Below are 6,000 nucleotides of genomic sequence, written 5' to 3'. Positions count from 1 at the left end.
TGCTGAAAATCAGTTGACCACAAATGCATGCCTTATGTATTTTTTCAATTGGAGAGGCTGTATAGTGTGGTGAGTAAGAGTTGTATTCTAGAGCTGGACTGATTTTATTTCAGATATTTTAAAAATAAACATAACAATGTATAAATATTCTTAATTTTTATCTAGTCATATTTACATAGATATATCTTTTGCTCTTTTTTGTTTTCTTAAAGATATTACAACCTATCCTAAGGTCATTAAGATAATTTTAAAACCTTTGAGTCTTTGCTTCACATTTAAGTTTTAATATATCTGAATTTTTGTAATTGAGCTGATTCTACCTATTTCTTTCTTCTACATCCCTTCTTCCCTCCTTGGTCTCTTTCTCTCTTTCCTTCTTTCTCTTCAAATTCCAATTCTTTCATTTTTCTCTTGCTTTATTGTGCTGGCCTGCACCTCTTTTAAGTATCCAAAAATGAAGTTGTTCTTTTTCATATAAAAGTCTGAAATTTAGGTCTGATCATGTGAAATAAGTAAATTGACTACTGTCTGATTCAGAATTTCTATTACATTAATTTGGTGGTTCCTACCCAAAGAGAACATGGTAAATCAAACCAGACATAACATGAAAACTGGATAAACTCTTACTTTTTCTGAATTTAGGAAGTGACATTATAATTTAAAATTCATTTTTTCTTCTAAGGAAATTCATATACCCACAGTATATTTTTACTTGATGTATGCTTAAAACTTAATATCCTCCTTGTATTCTCCTGTCCTCTCCAGCCTCTGGGATTTTTCAAAAGCCCTTCTCCTAAGAATATGCCTCTCCCTTGCTTCCCATGTTCTTACCCATTCATTATCTCTTCATGTAGAATTTTAATGTTTTCTAGAGTGATGCTTAAATATGACTTTACCATTCCCCAAATTATATACATTCTAGGAAATCTGTTTTTCAAATCTTATTTGAGATATTTATTGAGGAATTACTGTGTGTTAGGTGCAATTCTAGGTACATGTCTTTTGCAAGCAAGTATCTATTTGTGAAATCATTTAATGTTTGGCTTTCCCAACAAGCTATAAGCACTATCATTGACAGGTATTCTGTTCATGATTGTCTTTTCTAAGTCTAGCCTATATCTGGTACATAATATTTATTCATTGACTAGATTAATTAATGCAAAAAGAAGTCATTTTGAGGCTGATAATTAGACTTTCAGCTTCATAAGTAATTAAGGCCATAAATTTATTCCACATAGATTGTCTTATTGATGCTTCTCAAAATGCGGCCCTTGGGCTGCAGTATTAACATTACCTTGGAGTTTGTTAGACTTACAGAACCTCAGGCCCCACTCCAGTACTACTGAATCTGCATTTTTACTAGATCTCTAATACCTTAGTCTGAGAAGCCTTGCTCTATCTGATGACTGCCAAATTATCTGATTTAGGATCCTTTCAGAGAATTAATCTTTTTAGGCTACACCTGACTTCTTCTAAAGAGATTTGAAAATTACCCAACATGTAGTACCTCTGTTGTCACTAATAAATGCTAAGTATCCTGGAAAATAACTGAAGGCTGTTTCCTGTTTTGAGGGCAAAGATTTCCCTCAGAAGAATAATCAGTCCAGGATGTAGAAAATCTTTCCAGAGAGTCCCGAAACAACTGCCTCTTTTATTTCCCAAGAAACTTATGGAGATATTTGGGAGATGATGTGCTCAAATTCACTGTGGTCTGTGTGATACAAATTCCTTGAAATGCACTAATATTTGCATTAAGTGGCAGGATGTTGTCAATGTTCTCTGTGTGCCAGAAAAGCATATATATATATATCTGATGATATATTTGTTGAGTTGCATGTATGTTTTTTAGATCAGGTTTTCACATTGTCCCAAATGTGTTCCAGGCAGCATCAATGCAGAAGGTAAAAAAGGTTCCTCCATACTGAGTCAGTTCCTATTAAGAAGCCTTTTAAGAAGCCTACATAATACTTTCTCTTGTATTTTACTGGCTAAGAATTGGTCACATAACAATACCTAGCTGCAAGGGAGGCTGGAAAATATAAGATTTAATCTAGGTTTTGTTTCTAAGGAAGAAAGGCAGAATACATATTTGTAGGCAACGAAAAGCACATGCTACATGTGGTACACAAATTCCCTGACTTCATTAACATAACATTGATGTTTCCCTTACTTGCTGGCTGAATCCTGGCCCTTCTAGAAGGCACTGCTTCCCCCAAAATCTTCTTATAAAAATGCTGCTTTCTCTCTCAGATAGCACCCACTGAGGGAGGGGAGGTGTGAACTGAATTGTTCTCATTTCCCCAGACTATTCTTGGTCAATGAATTAATTCTCTCTTTCTTTTAAAACCTCCTGTTGACTTGAGACATGTACTATTCAGCTTTATGATGCTTCCTTTCTGTTACTGTCAATTGCCAACCTCCCAATCACTCCCCTTCATTCACTGAAGACTTGAGTTTCTGGATTTTCCTCTCCACTCCAATCCTGAGGAGTATTTCTTGTGACTTAATGTTCACAAAGAATAGTAATTTTCAGATTTATAGTTCAGGGATGCTGAGGTTCTCTCTGAGAGTTTTTCAGAGAAAAAGTCTCTTTTTTTTTTCTCTATTTTTCCTGAAATCAAAATAATTTTCATAATATTTCTAAAATATTATTTGCCTTTTACACTATCATTCTCTTGTGAGTGAGCAGTGGACCTTTCCAGATGATGTGATAGTTCCACAGATTGAATGTAGATGTAGATATGAGAATCTACCTGTCTTTTGTTAAGCAAGCCATTAAAAGACTTGTAAAAAGTAAAATAATTCTACTTTTATCTCTAATTTTTTTGTTGTGGGAAAAAATTCTTTTCCACAAAATTATGTTATTTCTGTTCTAACATGGTTTATTATGATGATGATGATATGAAATAATAAATACATATTTTTAATATTTATTACTCCTCAGTTTAAATTCCTAATATAGTAAATATACATACAAAAAATCTCTCTGGGATCCTCAAAAATTTTTGAGAGTATAAAGGCTCCTGAAATAAAAAATATTGAGAACTGCTGAGGTAAAGAAAAAAATCCAGTATCTCAGTGCTTCAATTCCTTGATCTTGATGAAAATATGTTTGCCTCATAAGTATAATGGAAGAATACAGGGGCAAAGATTTCATATCTGATCTTCAGGCTCAACTATCCAATATCTACAACATCCTTCTTAACATCTCCAATTAGATGTCTCGTGAGCACCTCAGACTCATCATGTCAAAAACTAAATTTCATCACATCCTCACCAAACAGCTTCTTCCTCCACTTTTACTTTTTAAAGAAGTGTCATTATTCCAGTTTCTTAAACTGGAAACCTTAAAGTGGTGCCTCTCTATCTTCCATTTCCATATTTAACACTTTTCCAAGTTCTGTTATTTCTAGTTTTTTAATGGCTCTTGGATCTCCAATCTCAGTTAAGGTTAAAGCTTTAACCTTAGTTAAACCCACCAACATCTCAGATTCTGCATCTGTGAAATGCTACCAAGTTCTCTGTCTCCATTCTTTAGAATTTATTGTAGTATGAGTACGTATGGTGTTATGAGATGGTTGGCAAAGAAGGCACTGTAAGGCAGCTGGTGAAGACCATAGGAAGTTGCAGCCTCTGAGGGTCTATGGCCGACATCTGGTGATGGGTCTAGAGCTATTCCTTTGGAGGACCCAGAGTTGAGGAGAAGAACTGCAAGTGGCATGGCAGAGAAAGAGGACTAGCTGGGACCCTGTGTGTCTGTTCATGACAATATCCAACCATGACGACTTCAGAAGATAGTGAGGTAGTGGCTGCTGCTTTCCACTTCTTAAATCTCACAGAAGTTCCTTATTTGGTCAAATAATTAATACAGAACTACCAAGGGAAAGAGAATGTGATATATGGTTCTCAGATTAACCAAGTTGAGAATGGAGTGATCCAGTTCGTCCCAAGCCATCAAGATGCATCTTAGAGGCGTCAGAACCAGAATTTGAGCCCAGACAGCCTGGCATAGGTTCTTTAAGCTCAGCGTTTATGTTCTTCATGTTCTGATTCCTGATTGCTTGGCTCACCTCTGTTTCACAGCTTCCTATTGTACATCTGGTCTTCAGCCAGAACTACCGCCCCCTTCCTCCCCCCATGCCCTAACTGTGGGATGATCTCTCTGACCTGCGGGCATGTGCTGTTCCCATGCCAGAACCCTCTGCCTTTCTTTGCCCTTCATCTGGCTGGGTGTTATTTGCCTTTTGGCTCTTGGCTAAGCTGTCATTGGACTTCCCTGTCCATTAAAGACTGTTTTAGGTGTTCCTGTGTGATAGGACCTAATGTTTGCTGCTATCTAAGACATATCACATATTCTGTACCAGGGCAGAAGCAGGGCAGTCTTGATCACAGTTGTACACCTAACAACCTAGCACAGTGGCGAATGCATCATGAACCCATAACCACATTGGTAAGCAGTTAATTATTTATTTATCTAGCTCCCTCTCTAGACTTTTAATTGAGACAGGGATTTTTTGTCTTGTGCAGTGAATCTGCAGCATTCATGTCTAGCCCTCAATATGTATTTGTTGAATTTAAAGAGACCAGAAATAACTCTGAAATGCTTAAAATTCACATAATCGATTGACTTTGTTGTCTACCTGGTAAATTAAATAGAAAAAGACCTTGGGTGAGAATTTACTTGGAATGGAATATTCTTCAGTGTAGATCATTAGACTCACTAATCATTCTTTGCTGGTCCTCTTTTTAGGCACAGTTACTACCGTAAATTTATTCCATGAAATTCTGTATTATTTCTCTTTCTGGTTTTAGTGGCACCACAGTAAGAGTGTGACTTCTTAAGAGGATTTAGAGCAAAACAAATAATAAGGATATGAGTAAATTATCATTATTAGAGAATGAGTAAAACACTCTGACTTCCTTTTTAAATTCTTGCTTGATTATCCTGTTGAACTTGATTACTGGGAAAGCTGCATTTAATAGTTCTGCTTGCTCATGAATTCTGATAAAGTCCAGGGAATGAAGTAATTATGGTGCTCATTCAGAAGGAGGCTGCAATCCAGATGTAGTACGTAGAAAGGTAGAGTTACTAATGCGTTTTCAATGAAAATATACTGGCTTCAATAGGAAAACCAAAGTGAAAGAATATACCATATAGTAAAGTGAATCCTAAATCTTATAAATCCCTCTATGAGAAAAAAAAAGGGGAGGAGGAAATTACACAAACTAGGGTATGATCTAGGAAAAGATATGTAATGTATACTTAATGGCTAAATTGGTATGCCACAAGTGAGGGATATGAAAAAATTTTAAAGGGGCAATCAATAATATCAGCTACCTAAACCAAATATTAGTAGGAGATAAAAGTTTGGAGATAATAATGCCTTGAAAAATCAAGAAGAAAGTTTTAAATAAATTATTAGCATGTCACAAAGTTTTACATTTTAAGATTAAACAAAATTTTCTGTTAATACATGGCCAGAAATGTTAATTAGCAAGTTTGTGAATCAGCATTCTGTTTATATTCCCTTATGAAGGATAATTATTTGTTAATATAAGATTTTATTCCTTGATCATGAGTGTCAACAAATGTAAGTGTTGGCTGAGCTTGGTTGAAATATGAGATGTTTATAATACACACGCAATTGTGGCAATGAAAATGCAGACCTGTTTAAACAAATGATTACAGTTAAAGTAGAAGTGTAAACAAGGTCATAACTCATGACACATCCAATTCTTTTTCCTGCTGCAGTCCTCAGTCAGTTTTTCAATAAGACCCACAAGACAGCAACAAAATAGACTATGACTAAATGACTTCATTCAGCCTTGCATTACAAGAAAACAAAAGCAACACAAATAAGACATTAAGAAAAAGTCTTGTGCATTGCTGTTTAATGAATTCCATATGCTTATAGAACTGCATAGCTAGGCTATGGGGAATCCAATTATAGGAATCTTCTTTCATTTCCCAAAAAATTCTATTTATATATTTATATTGAC

Source organism: Dasypus novemcinctus, chromosome 1 (assembly GCF_030445035.2).
Source record: "Dasypus novemcinctus isolate mDasNov1 chromosome 1, mDasNov1.1.hap2, whole genome shotgun sequence".
Classification (NCBI taxonomy): domain Eukaryota; kingdom Metazoa; phylum Chordata; class Mammalia; order Cingulata; family Dasypodidae; genus Dasypus; species Dasypus novemcinctus.
This window is presented reverse-complemented; position numbering follows the sequence as displayed.